Here is a 24,176-nt window from a genome sequence, read left to right as displayed (position 1 = left end):
GTGAATAAACCTTTTCTTACATTAATTATTGAAGACTTGCACAAACTACCCTATGCTGGACATAGAGGATTTGCTACAACTTCAAAATTTATGTCGTGATTTCTATTGACCTACTATGAGAATGACTGTTTAAATTAGTATGTTTCCATTTGTTTGATTTGTCAAAAGATCAAAGTAGCAACAGGTAAGAAATTGGGACTTTTACACCCTCTCCCCATTCCTGACAGACCTTGGGAACACATTTCAATGGATTTTGTTACTGGTTTCCCACTCACAGTGCACAAGCATGACATGATTTGGACTATTATTGACTTTTTTCTAAACAAACATTTTCATTCCTTGTAAGAAAACACTCATAGCACATCAAGCTGCACTTTTGTTTCTTAAGACTGTTTTCCCACATCATGGTTTTCCTAAAGTGATTATTTTTTATCGAGATTCAAAATTTTGTAGTGCTTTTTGGACTACTGTGTTTGAAAATCTTAACACTACACTTGACTTCACTTTTGCATTTCATCCCGAATCTAATGGTCAAACCGAAGTCACCAACTACACTATTATTGAATTGTTAAAGGCTTATGTTTCTTCTCAATGTAAGAAATGGGATGATTACCTGCATATTCTACAATTTTCATATAACAACACCACTCACACTACCACAGGTAAATCTCCATTTGAAGTTGTATTTGGTCACTCTCTTCCTACTCCTAGTTCACGTCTTTCTAATGTTATGCCTGCATTTCAATACTAACTTTCATGATATTTATGCAAGTGTGCATTCTTCTATTAAACACTCACAAGAACTTTACACTAAGCATGCTAACAAGCACGGCAAGGCACACCAATTCAAAGAAGGTGATTATGTTTTACTTCTCATTGAAAAACGAAGGATCAAAAGTGTGGATACCAATGTATTTGTTAAGTTTGCTTCTCGTTTTTATGGAGCTTTTAAAATTTCAGTTGTCATTAATGATGTTTCTTTCTGTTTAGACCTACCTACACATTGGCACATTCACAATGCATTTCATATTAGTCTTTTACGACCATTTAGAGGACCCCTATCTACACATCACATTTATGAAGACCCACCTTTACATGTAAACCAAGAAGAGCAACTCATTCCAGACATAATAGTTGATCATGAGACCACCACTACACGCACCGGTATGGTTTATAATGGTTTATAACCATTACTTTTTGACTTTCAATGGCCACCCTAGAGAGGATGCCAAATGGATGCCTGAAATTTTTTTTTGCAACTTCTCCGACCTTCTCCACAGTTTCCATCACTCACGGTCCAGTTGATTTCTCTATTGAGCAAGTAAGGATAGTTTCTATCCCTGGTGGGAGTTATGTTACAAGATTGGGCACCCTCCTGTTGTAGTGGTTAACTGCAATTGGGATAGCTGGCGTAATGGTTAATTATGTGCTATCTATTTATTTTTCTAATTGAGTGGATGATGATGATTTTGTAGAGTGGAATGTGTGGAGTTGATGAAGAGGTGCCGATAATTACTCTTGTCTATTTTATATTCGCACAATATTTTAGAATCTCATTTCAATAAGCCACTATGGATCTGTAAATAATTATAGTGGGAACTCCCCTTATGGGTCATGCAAAAACTAATGAGCTTCACTCATTTACAAAAGTGGAGTGGTTGTAAAAAGAGGGGCCTCAAAATTTTGCACCTTAAACTCACAAAAAATATATTAAATACCAACTCCACAAGAGAGGTGCCGTGGAGTTTGGGGCTAGATTTAGGCCTTTCTCTTGCAGATTCTCTTCTCTACTCTCTTATGCTATGTTCTATTTGCTGTGTACTCTCTAATCAAGTCCATCTCTTATAATTCTCTTACACACTCTTACAAGATTATCTATGTCAATTCTATGTTCTCTGTGTGTGTGTGTGTGTGTGCGCGCGCGCGTGTGCTTGGAAATTGGGGAAAGAGGTGGACATGTTGATGGTGATGTTTGTGAGCATGTGTTGAATAATTTAAGCAATCGGCCTCCCCATCTCTTCTCCCAATATAGGAACACTCTCCTATGGTCAAACTGACTAAAAGCAATGATTTAAGCACTCAAATATGCAATTAAGGCTCATAGACGTTGTGAGCGGGAGAAAAACACACACAACGTCTCTATAACGACCCGACACACACTCTTGGGAAGATACACACACACACACACACACACACACACACACACTATGGGGCACCACTTGGCTTAGAAAACACACATGGCCGAGACAGGGAACACACCTCTGGAGTGAGAGGAGAGAGACTATCCACTTGCCCACTCCACACAGACACACACACACACACACACACACACACACACACACACACACACCCAAAAAACTCAGCTCAAAAGAGGATAATTTCTGATGTTTAGATACAATTGAGCTTGGGCCAACACCAATGGGGCAAATAGCTCACACAATATGGGTAAAATAAGCCAGATACAATCACAAACTAGAGCAGAAACTTTGCTCATAGGAGAAACTTACACAGAAAAACAGCAGGAAAAGAGTGAAGAATTTGGCAAAATTAACAGCGCCATTGCGTCCGGAACGGCCCAAAACCCCAGTCTACAATGTCAAAGTGCTCAAATCCGACCTCGGATGAACAGTTTACGGCCAAAACAAGCTCCAAAATGAGCAAAAACACACCTGCGGCTGTTCCTCCTCTCTTCTCCACGTTTTTTCTGGTCTTCTCTCTAGTTTTTCAGTTCTCACACTTAGCTTTATTAGTTGGTCACCCTTGGACTTTTAGATGACCTCAAACGGATCCCGAACATGCCAAAAACTGACCTCGCAGTGCATAATTGTCACCTTTTTGCATCATCCGCACACCTGGCACTCAGTTTTTCCAAATAATGCATCCCGCAACCACGTGAAGTGGCCCCAAAAAGTGGTCCTCATGATGACCTTTCTGCATAATTATCACAAGAAAACACCCACGTCGTGTCCATACTTCTCCGCGTGCAAGTATTGACCCTGTTCGCCCTCCTGACGCCACAAAATGCCATCAGATGCACCTGCTTACCTCATGTCGTCGGCCCGCGGATAGCTTCCTCGAGAAGTTTTACGCGCTACCAACTCCTCCTTATTGTAGAAAAAACACAGTGGTACTGGTAATAGTGAAAATCGATGCACTATGTACACCCTGCCCTACCTATACACATGTGGGCCCCGCGTAACCACCTGGCTCTGGAAAATGGGCAATTCTTTATTTGATGCACCATGCATGTGTATGTACATATGCGCAATCCCTTGCTCCAAAAAACTCCTGACATAATTTTCCCCTCCCGTAGCCTGCTAGATCATTCATGATCAGCAGTAGCAAAGAGAGATATGAGACTCGCCGCATCACAGGTCTCCTCATCCCTCACCAACACTGCTTTATCCACAGATAGATCATCTTGCTCCACCATCATCAATCTAGCATGATACAATTTAAGATGCAATCCATTTACCCTTGACTTATGTAGAACACCATCCAGGTTAGCTAGCTGATATGTGCCATTTGGAAAATACTCCACTACCTTGAAAGGGCCTTCCCACTTAATTTGAAACTTCTTTTGGAAGGTGCTGCCCAGCTTACTGTTGTAGCGCAAAACCAAGTCATGTTTCTTGATACCCTTACTTTTGACCTTTTCATTTATCTTTGCCAAAGCCTTATCCTGCATCTGCCCATAATGCTCCAATGCGCTCATCCTATCCAAGTGAACCTCCTGTAACTATAAGAGCCTCTCTTTGAATACATTACTAGACGGCCCAAGTAGCTTCTCTAGCATCTTTACTGCAGGCAACTCTACTTCCACAGGCAATAGTGCTTCCTTTCCATATACCAAATGAAATGGAGTAAACCCTGTACCTGTCTTCACCGAAGTACGGTAAGCCCATAATGCACTAGGCAATTCCAAATCCCAATTCTTTCCTTGGTGCTCTGTCACTTTCGAAAGAATATGTACCAACTCACCATTGAATCTTTCATTTAAGCCATTACACTGCGGGTAATAAGGAGTGGTATGTTGGTGCCTAATCTTCATCTTTGCACATAAAAAATCTAGCAGTTTAGCTCTAAATCCTGGCCCCTTATCTGAACGTAGCTCTAATGGCACCCCAAACTTGCAACATATTTCATCATACACAAATTTTGCCACATCCTTTGTAGTGATCTATTTTACTACTATAGCCTCTGCCCATCTAGAGAGATAGTCCACTGCCGTCAAGAAATAGCTTTTGCCCCTGCTTGTGATAGGTAATGGGCCTATTGCATCAATCCCCCACTTTTCAAACACATCAAACGCCATAATGGTTTTTCGTAGCTCTGGCTTCAACACTCTCTTCCCAAATGCTTGACACCTATTGCAAGACCTACACCAATGGTGAACATCCTTGTGCAAACTAGGCCATACATACCCCTCTTGCAAAATCTTATGCAAGGTGATCTTTAGAGCAAAATGGCCACCACATGCGCCTTCATGATTCTCTTCCAACACTCTGTAAAGCTCCTCCCGCCAAGGTACATGTCTCAACACGAGATCAGACCCTTTCATGTATAAGACATCACCAATCAATTTGTACCTGTATGCTCTACACACAAAGCCATACTTCTTAGACTTCTGAATCTCCTTTGGAATGAATCCTGTTAGCAAAAACTCCTCTTCTTGAGCCAAACTTTCCCGGCCATGATAAAGAGGTAAAGTGGTCCTCAACACAAATAGCTCCCCAATCATGCCTTGAGCTGCTTCATGTGCTTCTCCATTTAGAGCACGTTCAATGCGTCTGATGCTCCATGCTTCAAAATTTTTTAACAGGCCTTTAATTCCAAAGCACATTTCCTTCAATGAGGTGTTCTTGCTCTTCCACACACCCAACACTTGCTTCACAACTAACAAGGCATCACCTTTTATGCTCAACCTTCGAACCCCATGCTTCAAACAAATGTGTAATCCGGCTTCCAGAGTAGCATATTCAGCCTCATTGTTACTATGAGCATCCAATTTGAACCCTCTCTTGCATACTAGCTTCCCCTCTGGATCATAAAGTGCTATACCCCCTGAAGCTGCATCATGGCTCTTTCTGTATGAACCATCAAAGAACAACACATGTGCATTGCTGATCTGTGGCACTTCTTCAACTACCTTTCTCACCACCTCTTCCTTAACAATAAGGGGATTCTCCTTGTAGGTCAACAAATCAGCTAGGGTAGCCCTTGTACTATCTTCCACTAGAAAAGAGAACTCAAACTCTTGCAGCTCAATTACCCATTTCTTCACCACATTTGACATGTTAGTACCATTAACTAACTGTGGCAAAAAGGAATAACTCTTCAAGAAAACAAAAGGCCATGGTAGCAAGTAATGACGAAATCGTCGACAAGAAAATATTACACTGGCTATCACTAGCTCTACTTCCGAGAACTTTATCTCCGCTACCAACTTCACTCGGCTTGCACAATACACTGGCCTCATATAATGGCTGCCCTTCCCCTTTTGCAATAGCATGGCTCCAATGGCATCATCCCCTACTGAGGGATTTACATAAAAAACTTTCTCCCAATCAGGAGCCTGCATGGCTGACAAACCCCCTAACACCTCTTTCACCTCTTGAAACACTTCTTCACACTTGTCATCCCATTGCAATGGATCATGCTTTGCCACTTGTTGTAATGGATAAAGAATCTGAGAAGACAATGGAATAAACCTTGCCATGTACTTCACTTTGTGTATAAAGGTTGCCAATTGCTTCGTACTCGTAGGTGATGGAAGAAGAATAATAGACTTAAACCTTATCTGGATCAGCCTCAATGCCATTTTCTGACACCATATGGCCCAATAACTTCACCCTTGGCTGTGCTAGATGACATTTCTTTGGATTTAGTTATCCTCCACATTCATTATATCGAGCCAATACCATCTGCAGCTTCTCATGATGTTCAACCCAAATGGAAATACTGTGTAGCAATAGCAGCCCCATGGCGTAATAAAAGTGGTCTTTGTGCGGTCTTTAAGAGAAATCTTCAATTGAAAATAGCCTGAAAAACCATTACACACACTGTACCTCTCATAACGTGCCACTGAATCCAAGATCTGATCAATGAATGGAAGAGGATATGGGTTCTTCTTAGTGGATGCATTTAAGGGTTTAAAATCTACACAAATCCTCCACTTTCCATCCTTCTTTCGATTGACCACTACTGGACTCACCCATTCTGTGGTCTCTACTGGAACTATGAACCCTGCCTTCAATAACTTGTCCACCTCTACCCACAAGGCTTCCATTTGCTCTTGACCCATCCTTCTTAGCCTTTGCCGTACTGGCTTAGCACCTTCTTTCAGCTCTATATGCATCTCTTCGCCCTTGAACCCTCTGATCTCTTCATATGAAGTAATGAACAAATTTGGAAAACTAGCCAACATTTGCAAATATATCTCCTTCTCCATAGTTGAGAGGTCTCCACTGATCATTTGTGTCATCAATTCCTGCTTCTTTGACAACTCAACCTTGTTTGCATCAGCCCTTCAATCACTTCATAAGGCCCTTCACTTTCATCTTCAACCTCATTCGCAAATGCAACTAAACCAAACTCCTGGATTTCTTTGTCCATCAAAAGAAATGCAACATCAGCATCCTCATCACTGCTTTTAGTGCTATCATTGTCCTCATCTGTCACCGTGGAAGATTCTTCATCACTAGACTCATCCTCATCTTCATAAAGCTCCTCTAATCGTTTCCTTGTGTCCATATTATAAAGCTTCTTGGTACCTGTCTTTCCATAGAGGCTAATCGTACCATGTCGCCAATCTTGAACAGCTCCCACTGCACGTAACCATGGTCTGCCCAGTATAATAGGATATGCTCCCAACCCTGCTGGCATCGCATGAAAATCAACCACTGCCTTTGCATCATATGCCTCCACTTCTAAGCTCTTTACAACACCCAAGAATTTTACTTTTTGATGGTTTGCCAATCTGATCCGAAAACCTGACACCCCAGCCACTGTGAGACCCATCTTCTCAACGCATGAGTGTGTTAAGACGCATATTTGGGCTCCGCCATCCACATAACCTTGTCCCAAATTTTTTCTTTTATGCCACACATCTACTATTGGACAAATGTCTGGTAGCTCATCCATTGGCAACACCTTTACTGAACCTCTCTCTGGCTCTTTCTCCATTGGGTTAACCATCCTCTTCCACTGTCTCTTTAGCTTAGGCACCATCTCTATAAGCTGCCCAAAAGTAACATCTGCCTTCCTGCTCGTCAGATCCTCCTTCAAGTCATAGCTTAATTGCCCATCCCCTAGTGGAAAATTTGAAACATGAAACTTTCGACGAGCTCTCCTTTTCCTCTTGGCCTTGAAATCCTCACCTTCATGGCTCTTTCCTTTCTTCTTACTAGGACCTGGGGCACTTCTTCATTCCTTATCCTCTATGGTCCTCTTCCCAATAGGCATCACTAATGTATTCTCTAGCTTTGATGCCTTCTCCAAGGTGACTACACTTAGCACTTTTGTCTTTCCCTTTTCCTCCTGGGTCAGTCCACTGGTTCCTTCGTCTCCCTTAATTTCGATGCCATAATCATTTGACCTAGTTAGCACCTGTCTTGGCAATGGATACATGTCTCCCCCCATCCTTGGTGGCTTATCACATTGCGGGCTGATGTAACCCAACTCTCCACAATTATAACATGTGGGCGTCTGCCTCCAAAACCTACCATTGCTTTGTCCAACACCATTCCTAGGCCTTTCTTCACCTCCTGGATGATTTGCAAACCTCCTTCAACCTCGATTATTTCCCACTTGACCTAGCATGTTTAGGCTGAGATTCTTCATCAAATCTACCATTTGCCTCATGTCTTGCCTTAGCCCATCATCTTGCACTGCTGTAGTGACCACTGCTGGCATAACCTGAGTAGTAACAGGAACCACTGGTTCGTGATGAACCCCTGACATGCGACCTTGTAAAGAATCTATAGGCTGAAATTCAGACCTCATGGGCAAAGACTCCACCCCTAACTGGCTCATTTTCCTCAACTTCCACTCTTTGTTCCTTGATACCTCTAGTGCATCTTCATATGTCCTAGGATTCTTTAGCTCCACTCTCCAACGTATATTCTCCCAAAGACCAACTAAGAACCTGTCCTTCTTCATCATGTCAGGTGGGGGTACTTGTGGTGTTAAGGCCTTGCACATCCGCTCCCATGCCAATGAGAACTTACGTATGTACGAATCTACTGGATCACTTTCCTTTTGCACCAAACCTTGTACTTCTTGCCACACTTTGTCAGGATCTTCTATCTTCACAAAATCCACTTCCAACCCATGCCTTAGATTGTCCCAACTCAATCTTACAGGTGGATCCACTGCACGCAACTCCTCTTCAAATGTTTTGGACCAGACTCGTGCATCGCTCTTCAAACAAATTTGGAGAAGATGTAACATCTGCGCAGGGTCATGAATCTGGTTGCTAATGCAGGCAACCTCCATCTTTTCCAAAAAATCTTCCACATCTTCATCACTTCTTCCATGAAACTCCGGATAAGAGAAAGCCATGGCTACCCAAGTTACAATGCTTTGAGAACCCCTTTGAACACACGTGCAAGAACCCAAAACTTTTGACTAGCCAATCCCTAGAAACTTCAATGGAGCTCAACTTTAGATAAGGACAAACACATGCACATCAAATGAGTTTTCATAGTTGATCATCGGAATTACAACAGGCAAAGGACATTCCAAGATCTCTCGTAATCTTCTTGGCCCGAACATAAAGACTATGCGCTGCTGGAAAAAAATCTTCCTAGACACATGAACATTTATCTGGATTCTTTGAGTTAAATGAAATGGAGTGAATTGAGGGCCATTTTGATCATCCATTAAAGCCAACCATGAAGCTCCCTAGAAGGCACACCTGACTTAACCTCTGATTTTGCCAAAATTTCAGCAGCATAACAACATAAATGGCTCAAAAGACCAAAAGACCAGCCATCATAACTTGGAAAAATTTTGGCAGAGTTTCCTCAGAAATAGAGCAATAGGAACCCAAAATATAGACTGTATATGTATGCATAAACTGTCAACAATAGAACCCGAGCATCAAGTAGGACTCACTAGTACATAGCCTATGGCGAGGTCACAAAAAAGGTGCTCTAGCTACTTGTATCACCGAAAGGATCTCCACATTTGAGAATCCCCCAGCTCAATAAAAATCTCACGCTATCGACCCTCACACGAAGGCTAATGCAAATCGCATATAGTCAAGTCTCAGAAATGACTATCTTCCAGACCAAGTCTCAGAAATGGTTGGGACTGCCAAATACAACCAAGTATGGCTCCCCAAATGTGTACAATGGCAGTTTCCACAAGTAACGTACAATACCAATAGACAATGTGCTCAAACAGGCGCCAACTGATGCATACCAATGACAACTGCAAGTAATACCACTGTACTCCAGCTACCTGTACCTGTGTGAATCACATGTACCTTAGACCTATCCCTATAACCTGTAACCTGTAACCCGTAACCTGTAATCTGCACCCTGCAACCTGTAATCCCGAATCTCGAAGCTTGAAGCTCGAAGCAGAAGGTACTCGAAGAAGATCCTCCGTGGGGGCGCCAAAAGAATGTGAGCGGGAGGAAAACACACACAGCGCCTCTATAACGACCCGACACACACTCTTGGGAAGATACACACACACACACACACACACACACTATGGGGCACCACTCGGCTTAGACAACACACCTGGCCGAGACAGGGAACACACCTCTGGAGTGAGAGGAGAGAGACTATCCACTTGCCCACTCCCCACACACACACACACACACACACACACACACACACACCCAAAAAACTCAGCTCAAAAGAGGAGAATTTTTGATGTTTAGATACAATTGAGCTTGGGCCAACACCAATGGGGCAAATAGCTCACACAATATGGGTAAAATAAGCCAGATACAATCACAAACTAGAGCAGAAACTTCGCTCATAGAAGAAACTTACACAGAAAAACAGTAGGAAAAGAGTGAAGAATTTGGCAAAATAGACAGCGCCATCGCATCTGGAACGGCCCAAAACCTTAGTCTACAATGTCAAAGTGCTCAAATCCGACCTCGAATGAGCAGTTTACGACCAAAACAAGCTCCAAAATGAGCAAAAACACACCTGCGGCTGTTCCTCCTCTCTTCTCCACGTTTTTTCTGGTCTTCTCTCTAGTTTTTCAGTTCCCACACTTAGATTTATTAGTTGGGCACCCTTGGCCTTTTAGATGACCTCAAACGGATCCCGAACAGGCCAAAAACTGACCTCGCAGTGCATAATTGTCACCTTTTTGCATCATCCGCACACCTGGCACTCAGTTTTTCCAAATAATGCATCCCGCAACCACGTGAAGTGGCCCCAAAAAGTGGTCCTCATGATGACCTTTCTGCATAAGTATCACAAGAAAACACCCACGTCGTGTCCATACTTCTCCGCGTGCAAGTATTGACCCCGTTCGCCCTCCTGACGCCACTAGATGCCATCTGACGCACCTGCTTACCTCATGTCGTCGGCCCGCAGATAGCTTCCTCGAGAAGTTTTACGCGCTACCAACTCCTCCTTATTGTAGAAAAAACACAGTGGTACTGGTAATAGTGAAAATCGATGCACTATGTACACCCTGTCCTACATGTACACATGTGGGCCCCACGTAACCACCTGGCTCTGGAAAATGGGCAATTCTTTATTGATGCACCATGCATGTGTATGTACATATGCGCAATCCCTTGCTCCAAAAAACTCCTGACAACGTGTAGTCACAAACCACAAAAAAACTGACAATGCTTACATTTAAATAAAAGAGCAAAGAGAGAGGAACACAATGCAAGTTTTGGAATTAAAAACTCATTACTCAATCATTAGAAAAGTTGATTACAAGTTGGAGCAGCTTTGGTAGCTCGAGTGTATGTACAAAAAAGCTCTTTCTCCTCTAAAGATAAGCCTTCTTTCACATTAAGGTTATTGACATTTATACCTAGGGCATTCTAAATGGCAAGTGGCCGGTTCACATGGACCTTTACAATTGTCATGACATAATTACAGCTCAAGGAATTAACCTTCTACTCTAGAATTAGGATTTACATAGAGTATCACTACACTAGCTCGAAAAACTAATAGACTACAAATGTGGTGTTCGGCTCCGTGTCCAGCCAGGTGGGTGCCCGTTCAATCATTCCTGAAACATTCTCCCCTTCCTAGCTCGTGTCGTCCCTTGACACGACCTTGTGTAGTCTTGTCATAGGGTTGTCTTCATCTTTGTTTTGGCTCAGCTTGGGAAGTGCTTTGTTGTTGATGATGCTCCCCCCTTCCTAGATTGATTCATAGCTGTTGTGAAGAGTTCTTTTAATCTTTCTGTCTTTGTTATTGAATTGCAATAATTCACTAGCTTTATCACTATGTAACTCGTTATGTTTTGTTGTTGAGAGCATTTTTGCTGAAGTTATCATTGTTTTTCCGTTGTCTTTGTATGACATTCTTCGCCTTTCCATTGATCATTGGATCTTTGTCTTCAAGGTTGGTCTTTAGCTTCAGAAGAGGTTTGGCGTTGATGACACTCCCCCTTCCTTGAGTGATTCATATATTCCATGTCGTTGATATGTGACTTGATCTTTGATTATCAAGACAAATTTTCTTCTCATTTCGTAGTCTTCTCTTTGTTGCTAGTCTTGGCCACCATGAAGAGGGATTATCATGTTTTTGAGTTTATAGAACCAATCCTCTTTGTGGTGTGGACTTTATGATGGGTATGATTTCCATGTCCACTGCAATTTGAGTTGTCTGTAGTAGGTCACCGATGTTGAAGCACCATGTGAGCTACTTTTGATTGTTGTTGATGACTCTCTTGTGGAATTTATCATTGGTTGTCGTTGTAGGCCATTCTTTGACTTGTCATTTTTTGATGGAGCTTTGTTATCGCCCTTGAAGATAAAATATGCTCTTGATAAGCATATGAAGACCTACATTTTTTGCTCCAAGTCGTTGTCGATTAATTTGGGTAGCCATTTCCTTATTGTTGATGTAGAAGGAATATATACAAGAAGATAATGTGATTCTAGATTAAGGTCTAAAACTTGGATGACCGAAGGGAAAAACCCGGTGGGAAAAAAGTGCCTTTGGTATACGCACTTATTGGAGTTGAGCATTTGGACTTGAAGTACCTGCCATGCAAGGTGAGTGCTTGTGAGAAACAAAGGAAGAGTTTCTAATGCAAGTGCCAAATATGGGACACTCTATATGCATACGAGAAATTTTTCAAACAAAAGCATGTAGTGTAAGAGATGGAGTTGATGGGTGCTTCAAGGAACAAATGTAGCACTTGTGACATCAAAGGATGTCTCAATAGCTTCCACGTTTCTAAGAAGGGTTTTCAATGTAGAAGCTTGTCCACTCATACCTCACTGTGCTGAGTGCATGAGTGTCTTTTGGACTTCCTCATTAACTTACCACTATACTACAATGACTTCAACTCTTATGCTAATCTATATCAGCATGAGCGACAAAACATAACTATGCTCAACTCTTCCAACTTGAGCAGTACCTAGAATAACTAAGACACTTAGACCACAGAGAATATTACATGAAGGTTTGGGACTAACGCCTCGCTCATTTAGTGGCTTAGCTGCCCGACTCTGACTTTTATGCCATGTATTTTAAATGGCGACTTTGACTTACCTGTTCAAGGCCAGAAACCCAATTCCATAAGTTCTGAAAATTTAGGCCTCTTCCATTGTTTTGGTCATTGGATACCACCATTTTGTCGAGTAGGTTGGCATATTTTGGCTCCTCTTGACTTTCTTGTTGAGTGAGTGATGTAGCTTTTGCTTTATCTTGCATGAGAAGCGGTTGAATCTTTGTGTGGATTCTTTGTGTTTGAGTTTCCACGAGCAATTTAAAAACCCATCTTATTTTTGGTCCTTGTGTGACCGTCTTTGGAATTTTCTCTTTTGCTTTGGCTTGATTGACACTAGGCTTTGGTATCCATATCTGATGATTTTCTTTGTAGAAGCCTTGATTTTGGAGTTGATGACAAGGTATCCATCTAGAGATTGTATCAACTTTGGTTGCAATTGGCTTCTGTTGGATTTTGGTTGTCATTACTTGCCTTTGGATAGAATCTTGTGTTGCATGATTTCTCTTGGTTGTTCCAGATTGAGCTACAACATTTAGTAACCATATTTGAGTGTTACCTTTGTAAAATCCTTGTGCTTTGAATAGATTCAATGGAATCATCCACTCCTGCATCTCTTTGGGTTGGGTAGCTTGATTGAAGTCGGACTTTAGTACCCATATTTGTTGTGTTTCTTGTTTGGAAGATCTTTTTTTCTTCGTTTTTTTGTTCCTTCTCTTGCATGAGGTTTTGGTATTCCACTGATTTCTTGGCTTTCTCCTTCTAGAACTTCTTTCTTGAGGTGAGTAGATTCAAGCTGTTACTTTAGGCTTTTTGGCCCAAACATTAGTGTTTCCTTGGAAGTATCCCTGCGCAATGATTGAGTCATTGGATGCTACCCACCCTGTCACCTTTTGTTGTTGTGGTTGAACTTATGCTTCATGTATCCAAATTGGGTCTTTGACTTGGATGTGCTCTTTGGATACCAATACTTGGTTGACATTCTTTGGATTCTTCTGGATGCTTTCTTGTGATGGAAACTTTGGCTGATAGACTTTTTGTTTCGATTTCCATTGCATTGTTGATGGATTGGATCTTGATGTAGAGGCTACATAGGAAGTTTGATGGAGGCTTGTTAAAGGTAAAGTTGTCTTTCAAGGTTGATATACTTCAAATTTTACCTTAGATTTACCTTTTTTTACTATGCGTGGTTGCTCCTTTTTTGCATTGACTTGAGGTGCTTTTGGAGTTTTTGATGGTGTCGTTGTCGAAGATTTTCCTTGTGTTTGAAAGAAGATGTTCCTCCAGCTTTCTATCAGGATCAGATTCTCTTAGATATGATGGGAGTCGTTATGTGGAAAGTATCCTTTTACTCCCCAATACTCAACTTGAGTACCGCTTTTGCCACTCCAAATCTAGGAATCACCATTTTAGAACTTGTGTATGCTTTCTCCTCTAGCTCAATGATTGGTGGATTTCCCATCATGATCCACGTTCCATAAGTCATTAGAATCTTTGTCGCTTCTGGATCTATCATAGCTAAACATGTGATTTTGAGTCTTGTTTCTCCACATATGCTAAAGTTGATCATCGTAGGAGATAGTCAATCTTCTTCCTTATCCCTATTTTTCTCTTGATTTTGCATTTGTTGAACATTTGACATTAAATTTGGAAAGTTTTCTCCTTCAGCTGCTTTTATTTGTGCTTTTTCTTGAGTCAACTTCTTTGAAACAACTTTTGTTGATTCTTCGAGTATGTCAATGATGACATATTCTCATGGTTGCTTTGCTTCCTTTGTTTTCACTTTTGCCTCATGCTCCATGACATAGCCATCTGTCTCACTTTTTTTGCTTTCACACTCACAAACTTCATTAGCTTCCTTCAACACCTTTATTGTAAATAAGAGAGTTATATCATAGCCATCTTCATTGCAAAATTTGGTGTTGGTTGCCTCATTTACACCAACATCAAGGGTTGCCAGTATTTGATCCCATCCAAAGGGTTCAAACAAATCCTCTGAAAAAGGTTCTGATACATATGCCTCATCTTGTACTGACCTATCATGAATGCAATCCTCTTTTTTCAAACTACCACCCTCAGAAGCTCCACATGTCCAATTGTGAGCTTTGTTTTGCAGCCAAGTAGGTATTTCTCCTTCTTGGTCAATTGTGGAGTTTCATTCCTCTCCTAGGGTTCGTTCCACATCTCTATAGCTATGGTCCGTGACACTGATCTCCGTAGTGACATCCTTGTGTCTTAGGTATATGTAGTCATATCCCCAATCTTATACCATTTTGAGCTAACACATGAATGGTCTACACAATATGATGTCAAAGTTGCTACTCTTGTCAAAATTCATTATGGCAAAGGTGTGCTCATACTCTATGCCACACAAGGATACAATGATTTGTTCCAATATTCCTATCGGTCTCTCCACGTATCCATCTGCTAATTGCAGTTTCATTCGAGTTATTGTAAAAGTAGGCTTTTCCCATTTTTTCCATATTTCTTTGGTTGCAAATGCAATTCCTGCCCCACTATCTAACATAGCAATGGTATTTACTCCTTTGTACTCAAGTGGTAAGGTGGTGTTTCCTTCTTCTCCTTCACAGTAGTCACCCACCTTATTTATTGATACTGGATTTGTCTGTGGTTTCTTAGGCGAGGTATCATCCATGTTTTTGTCCGCAAGTTGTTCATGCAAAGGGCCCATTTGGCCCCATAGATGCGGTCTAATTTTTAGTAGCTCTGAGAGATAAAGTGTGCATTGTATGAGAGAAGACATCAATTCATGCAATCTCTTGGTATCCATCATTTTTGGTGTGGCTTTCCACTAAGAAGGTACCATTTTAACCTCCGATTTTGTTTCAAGTTCTCCTATGAAAGAGGGCAAAGTCTTTAGAGAGCATGGTTTACTCTCTTCAGATGCCACCGACTCAGCATCCCCATATAAAGATCTTATATCCCTTGGGAAAAATTTGTGATGCATGTTTATCTCAGGGATAGGTGCTGATTTTAAAGTAGCACTACCATCTTTTTGGTTTCTGATTGATTCCCATAAGGATTGTGGCCACGGTTCTTTTACCTCCAGAATTGGCATCACTACTTGTGAACCTATCCCATCTGTTGTATTGGCTACTTCCCTTATATCTAAAGGTGCCTCAACTCCTGGCTCTTCTTGGTCTCTGTTTACAATACCATGGCTTTCCAATTCCTTTTTTTTTTTGCAGATTAGCACCTCTGTTTTTGGAGCATCTGGAACTGGTTCCGTAATAGCTTGGGCCTTCTGGATGAGCTCCTTGCACATTTGCAACCTCTCTTTTTCATACCCTAGATGAGGACATATTAGCCATCTATCCTCTTGGGTTTGATTGGGTTTTAGCCTAGCTTCAAGGCCTTCAAAATTGTATCTAAAGGTTCAAAGACTTTTTCAACCAAGACTAAACCTCCCGAGTTAGTCTTTGACTCTTTAGGACCCTTTGCGTTTTTCTTGATTTCTTGCTCTTGTCTAAGTTGTTTTCTTGTTTGATTCAATTCAGTTTCTAAAGCTGTTTTCTCCTTCAACCTTTTTCTTATATTTTTGTCTTGTTTGGATTTCCATGATTTTCTTCATGTTCTCATCGTTAAGTTTTCGATTTCTATTTGAACAGGCAATGTGGCTTCCTTCCCAAAGATTTAGTTTTTAGCAGCTTCTTGTGCTTGAGCTCGAGTCATCACATTTAAAGGAATGGCCGGTTCTACCTCGGATCCGCTTGAAGAACACATCACGCCTACAACATTTATTGTCGCTTTCCCTTTGTAGTCTGGATTTTCAGCACAATGTTGGCGTAGATGGTCTCTCCCACAATATTCACATAATACAAATAATTATATTTGTGGACCCTTGTTCAAAAAACTTCATGCCCCATGATCACCTCCACACTCATAGCATGGACCTTCCTGTTTCATAGTTGGTGATCCAACCAATGGTTGTTCTTGCATGATAAGAATATTCTTTGATCCATACTCATGATTGGCTATGAACATGAGCGTATTCGCATCCATGGGGTACTCGTTTTTCATGGGTTGCGGCACGTGTGTTGGTTGAGTGTAGTTGACTACTACTCTATCATCATTCAGAACATGCGGTTGTTGCCCTAGCACACATTGTGGCTTTGGCTAAGTGCTACACCATGGAGTGGGGTGATCCCCTTCACAAGTATTACATCTCCTCAATTGAGGCTGTCGTACATTCAGGTTTTGTTTGTAGCCTTGATTTATTCTTCTAATCACCCCCTCAACCACTTGATCAAATATTGAATCCCAAGGAGTTTGAACATTTCTTTTTATTGTCGATTTTCTCTTCAGAGATGAGGCACCACTAGTTGTGTTGTCTGTATCTTCAGTCACCTCTCCATAGGCCTTACAATTGTCAACAACTAGATATAGAGATTGTCTAGTGACTTGCTCAAACATCGTGCATCCTTTTAAATGGAGGTTCTTTTTGAGAGTTTCATTCCTCAAGTCCTCTATGAAGAGAACTGACAATCTCTCATCTTGCGGTATCTCTCTCAGAGGCCATCCCTCGATGTAACGTTTGAAGCGAAGCAGAGCTTCCTTCACTCTTTCATTCGCTTTTTGTTTCAAAGCATAGATTTGGGACACTGTGTTGTGTTTGATCTCCCTTTTTGAGAACTCCTCTACAAACTTCCTGTAAAAGTTGTGCTATGTTGGGAAAATCATTTCTATTTAGTGGTTGGAACCACGTCAAAGCCGTTTCTTCTAATGTCAACCCAAATCCCTCATATTGAGTATGGAAATCCGCAATCTGTTCAACTCTAAAAACTTGTTTGAAGAGCGAGACATGAGCATATGGATCCCCTGACCCACTGTACTTTGTCTTGACACATTGAGTCACCTTATATGGTCTTAATCGTTGTGGTTCAGTTACCAATCTAACCAATTTGTGGTCTCGTGGAAAGATGTCTCTCTTGCTCTCGTCTCGTCTTGGAGAAAATCCTGGTGGAACCCTCTCTAATATGTACTCTGGCATCGTTATTGGCTGAAAGTAAGTAGAGATTAGAGTACCCTTGTATGTGTATTGTTCTAAGTCATTTGGATCGACAAGTTTGTACTCTCTTCCATGTTTATCTACCATCAAAACTTGCACTCCGTTGCATCTGTATATGTGAATGCATAGAGGTTCTTATGGGTGGTCAACTCTCTAGCATAGGGCTCTACACACTTGTAGAAGATATATGGATCCCTGTTTGTGAATCTATATAAGCCCTCATGAGCATAATCCGTAAGCACTCTCATGGATTCATTGGCTTTGATGAATCTTACGTTTGGTTTATTGATTAGAGGATGCCTCTCCTCTAGGTATTATCCCAATCCCCCTGTTGTCGGCAATATAGAGTTTTTCATGTCTCTGAGTGAAGTAGGGAACCCTAGTGGTGGATGATTTGTCATGGTTAAAGCTCACTCAAGAATATCAAGACAGTCTCTTACAAGCCCATATTGGCTTAGTGCAACTTATCCCTTTTTGCCCTTGGTAAGGTCTCTCAAAAGTAAAAAATTTGTGACTTTTTGGTGTATGGAAATTGGTCTTGGGGTATCCTAAAAGTTTGGATTTAGGAAACTTGGAAAAATTCAGCTCTAAAACCAAAACTTTTGAATTGCCGGCAAGCTTTCTTCCTGGCTATACCTGGCTCAATTTGGAGTTTTCTGTCAAAAGGTAGAGCACTTTTGGTGAACAATACTTGAAACAACACTCAAAACAGTTCCAGGACCAGAACACAGAAACTTTGGCTTGTATCTTGGTCTCTAGAAGGTATTTTTAGCTCAAACTTGAGATTTGAGATGTACTCAAGTATGTCTACAAGATCACCAACTCAGATACCCCCACTATGCTGAGATACATGGATTCCGATCCATGTTCCTCTGCCAAAAAAAGTTCTCCAAATTTTCCCACATTTTGTCAGTATGTAGACAAGGTCATATATAGGCTCTATACCAATTGTCATGAAATTTTGAGGTTGAGGTACATGGATCGCGATCCATGTTCAACATCTGAACTTGATCTCTTTGCAGCTTGTTACACTCTACATCCACAAGCTAAATCTCAAATATTTTTGGATTTGGACTTGGTTTGATAGGTCAAATAGCCAATGTTAGCGGATCGGCGCGACGGACGTCTGTAGCATAGCGATCTGACACTAACATAATGTCAATACTTAGGGAAATGACTTGGATGGGGCATAGAGACTCTTTGAGATCGTCAATCTCAAGAAGTGAACCTTAACAAGCTAACAAAACAACTCTACAAGCAAACCACTCAATGATCAAGAAAATTTGCTTATGTCCTTTCTCACAGCTCTAGGTCATCATGCCATTTTGGCACTCGAACATACTCAAAATGCAACAAAACTTTAGGATGAGGTCTAGGACACTTAGGGGCACTATCCTAGCAAGTCTGGTTGCAATCCAACAAGGTACCAAAATGACGATCCATCATGAAAAAGGTCCTAAAAACTGCAATAGAACTATCCAAAAAGGTCGCCCTACGGTCTAGGAACACTCTCCTATGATCAAAACGACTAAAAACAATAATTTAAGCACTCAAATCTGCAATTTCTCACAAATGTGCAGTTGCAAACCACAACAAAACTGACAATGCTTACACTTCAATAAAAGAGCAAAGAGAGAGGAATACAATGCAAGTGTCGGAATTGAAAATTTATTACACAATCATTAGAAAAGTTGATAACAAGTTGGAGCATCTTCGTAGCTCAAGCGTACGTACAACTGAGCTCTTTCTCCTCTAAAGATAAGACTTCTTTCACATTAAGGTTATTGACATTACACCTAGGGCATTCTAAATGGCCAGTGACCGGTTCACATGGACCTTTACAATTGTCATGACAGAATTACAACTCAAGGAATTGACTTGCTACTCTAGAATTAGGATTTACATAGAGTATCACAACACTAGCTCGGCCAATTAATAGACTACAAATGTGGTGTCCGGCTCTGTGTCTGACCAGGTGGGCGCCTGCTCAATCATTCCTCAAACAGTAACGCATGGAAAAATTGTGCATTCTTGAGGATATTCCATACAATACTAAGGTTCCATAACCAATTGTCAATAAAGCATCTATTAATGATATTCAAAATCTACAAATTGACACATGTTTTTGCTTCTCTTGCGATGCCAATCTCCCATTTGTGCATTCATTTCTTTGTCTCATGGGTCCTCTCTCTCTCTCTCTCCACACACACACACACACACACACACACACACACACACACACACACATGTACATACTATTCACTAGCTCTGGTCGTACGCACCATGTGTGCAAGAATGGTGGGTGTGTAAGAGATGTGTAAGAGTGGTCAAAGGATGTACTTTTACCCCTAAAAAGAAGGTGGAATAATTTATAATTTTTGGATTTCCATAACTCCCACATATGATCTCAAATTTGAGCACAGATCATAGATCTGCAATCTACGCATCTAGGTCTTTCCATAGGATGTGCTACATGATATAGTTTTACCGCTAGATTTTAAATTCCATTTTGGGGGAAAACTTTGAATTCAAATAAACTAGCCGTTTTGCCTTTTGAATTCAAAATCTGTCCTTGGATTACTTTCTTAATACTAAAGGTTTGACTTCTTAAACTGCCAAATAAAGAGGCCCTTCTAGATCAAATTCTCTTTCTAATGGATGGCGGTCTCGTAGTTGCCGATTATGTGATGTTAGCAGTGTGGTCACATAGGACACATTAGGTGCTACTATTTCAAATGTTTGAGGCAACAATGGAGATGTATGTGTGATGCAAATGAGGTTTTGCCACATGCTAGAGCAGTGGATTCATATGACAATGACGATGATATCACATTTACCTTTAGTCTTCCTCCTACTTATATGTCTTTCAGAGCTGACACTTCTTCCTATTGGTTGCCATATGAGGATGTAGTTTTCCACATCACACCACATCGTGAGTGGTTTAGCACTTTCTCAAGTGGGAGCTTTGGTTGTGTACTCTTGGTTGATGGTTCAACGTTTAACCTTGCAGGTGCAAGAGATGTTTGCTTGTCATTGCACAGTGGTGTATCATATATGTTATGACATGTGTGCTACATTCCTCACGTGAGAAAGAGTTTGATCTTAGTGAGACACTTAACAAATTGTGGAGATCAAACACTACCTAGAGAGAAGTCTTTCCAAATACATTGAGGATCATTAGTGATTGCCAGGGGAGCCCGCAATGGCTTGGTATATCCTATGCATGTATTTGAGGTACGAGACGACATAGTATCAATTTTTCTGCTGGCATGCATTGAGCAAGGTACGAGATGTGTCTCCTTCATGAGTGAGCTCCACCATGCTCAAGAGACAAGCATTTAGCTATGCACAACATGCAAGTGGACTTTGTACAAATAGAGATAGAGCGTTAAAGCTCTAAAGAGACACAACAGGTGTTGTCTAAGTCTGTGCAGGTAGAGGTAGAGTAGGTATGTTCCCTAGAGACATGTACAGAGATGATAGACATGGAGTCTTTTGATATACTCATGCTAGAGGCTGATGAGTTGATGCCAGGATACATAATTCTAGAGATGGGTGAGAGGGGACATAGCCATCCCAGTGTTGAAAATGACACATCAATATGTGATGAGTAGTCTTGATGATGCAATCACGCAAATAGCACTCAAGAGGCTAGTCACAATTAGACTCATGCAAATTTTTTTAGCGTTTGGGCATCTCACGTACAACATACTCGTGTCAAGGCCCAACCTAGCAGCTGTAGTGGGAGAATTTGTAGTAGGGATTGTAAGTCATATGGTGACTAACACTAGCATGATGCATTGTGAGCTATGTAGACCATGCAAAGTTTCCTGCAGGATTTCCATGCAAGCTCTAGCTTGGATACACACGCTTTCCTATCATTAGAGTAGATATGGCTACATGTGGATCAAGAGAGAAAGCTAGTGGGCATAGGTTGAGAGAGTCTCTCACCTATTTTCTTGTATATACTAGTAGTTCAGCTAGTAGGACACCACTCATTAGTGCATCACCTTTAAGCGGGAGGTTGTTGGAGTAAAGGTGTTATGCCTTTACCTTGTTGGAATTAGCGTTGTAGGAAAACACATACAACTTGGAGAAGATGAAGGAAGCTCAAGGCACACAATAGAGAGTATGTTACTTAGTGTATGATGAAAAGATAGATAGACCTAGAGTGATGGGTATATATACAATGCACGGGGGGAAAAAAATCCTAAAGAGGGAAAAAATGCCCCGATAGTCCTAGTGTGTTCACACGCATCACTAACACATGTATATGGTAACAAATCCCCCCTGGAGTGATGCAGTGAATGAGAGCTCGCACATGAGTAAAGGGAAGTGCCATGCCCTAAGGACATGATCACTCCACAAAGGGGAGTAAGCCCAAAAATTTGCAGAAAGCTTTGAGCTTCTCACAAGACAATGCCTTTGTGAAAAGATATGCAAGGTTGTCATGTGTTGGCACATAAGCCAAGCTGATCTCCCCTGCTGAGAGCCTCTCCCTAACATAGTGGTCTTGCATCTCAATGTGCTTTGTGCAAGCATAAAAAACTGCCAATGCACTCTGACTGTCAGTGTAGATAGTGTTGGCAGTGTCCTGTCCAACACGCAAATCAGCCATAAGGTGTCTGAGCCATACACACTCAACCATAGCTAGCTGTGAAGACTGCCCTGTACTCAGCCTCACAACTAGAAGTGTCCACAGTAGGTTGCTTCTTGCTCAACTATGATACATGAACTGCTAAGCATGAAACAAAAACCACTTGTGGATACTCGCATGTCAAAACAACCAGCCAAATATGAGTCCAAAAAAGCATGTAAATCTGGGGGCAAGATCCCCCTTGGGATAAAACAAGCCAAGATGTAAAGTGCCACTCAAGTAGCAAAAAATCCTCTTGATTTCCTGCCAATGCTTAGACCTTGGGCTATGCATAAATTTGCTGACCTCTGAGACCGCAAACTGAATATCCGACCTCGTGTTGCATACATAAATGAGGGAACCAATAGCAGTTTGGTAAAGAGTGACATCAACAGGATCACTAGCATCATGTAGACTCAACTTTAAACTTGTTTCCATGGGAGTGGCAATAGGTTTACAATCCTCAAGTCCAAACTTACATAGAAATGTCTCTATGTAACTTTTTTGACACAAGGCGATACGACCATCACACTGCTTACATTGTATGCCCAAGTAATGATGCAACAACCCCAAATCTTTCATCTTGAAAGTAGCATTCAAATCAGCCTTAAATTCAGCAATATGTGCCTCATTGGGACAAGTGATCAGCAAATCATCCACATAAAGAACAACAATGAGAAGTACATTGCCCTCACGCTTGACATACAATGTGCTTTCTGTTGGATTGTTACAAAATCCTTGTTTGACCAAATGAGTGTCAGCCTTCTCATACCAAGCAGAAGGAGATTTCTTCAACCCATACAAAGCTTTGTTACATTGGCACACCTTATCCTTTTGTCCTTTCTTGACAAAACCGTGAGGCTACGTTACATAAACTTCCTCAAATATGTCACCATTCAAGAAAGCAGTAACAATGTCTAATTGATGTACATCCCAACCAAAATGAGCTTCCAATTCACATAAAAAACAAATAGTTGTCATACGACAAGTAGGAGAAAAAGTCTCTTCTAATGTATGCCTTTTTGTTGTGCATAACCCTTTGCAACAAGTCAAGCCTTATAGCGATCAATCTCACCATCTGGCTTGCACTTCAACTTGTAATCCCACTTCGTACTAATGGCCTTTTTGCCAGGAGGCAAATCACATAAAGTCCATGGGTAATTTTCTATAAGTGCATCATAGTATGATTGCATGACAGCCATTTAATTTTTTGAATTTTGTGCTTCATCAAAAGATAGAGATTCCTCAACATCATGTAAGATAGACACAACCAAAGCATAACAATTTGATGCATAAGATGCATGGTGAGAGCCTGAACAAGTACAACTAGACAAAGGTGCATTCAATTTACTATCACCCAATGTATGCACCAGTCATTTTGGCATACCTCTAGCCTGCTCATTTTCAGCCGTTTCCTCATCAAGTACATCATGTACATCTACATTAGTAATAGGCTGATCTATAAATTTTTAGAAACTCCCATAGGCTATACATTTGCCTCATTGGAGTTTACATTCGAACTTCCACCATTGAAAAGAGGCAATAAAGTGTTATAAATGTCTTGCAAGTTGACATTACTATCTTTAGTACATGACAGCAAGGGCTGAACACAACATCTCGTGGGACCAAGATACACATTTTTTGCAAATGATACAACCTGTAACCTTTGATTTTAGCACTATAACCAACAAAAATACATTTGACATCCTTATCATCCAATTTTCTGCGCTATGTTTGTGGCACCAAAGCATATCCCAAACAGCCAAAAACACGCATGTGCTCAATAGAGGGCTTTCTATCATGCCATGCTTCAGATGGAATAATAGACTACAAAGC

The sequence above is a fragment of the Adiantum capillus-veneris genome, chromosome 7 (genome assembly GCF_014529385.1).
Source record: "Adiantum capillus-veneris isolate H3 chromosome 7, ASM1452938v2, whole genome shotgun sequence".
NCBI classification, from domain to species: Eukaryota; Viridiplantae; Streptophyta; class Polypodiopsida; order Polypodiales; family Pteridaceae; genus Adiantum; species Adiantum capillus-veneris.
The sequence above is the reverse complement of the archived record's forward strand: the minus strand, read 5'-3'. Positions refer to the sequence as shown.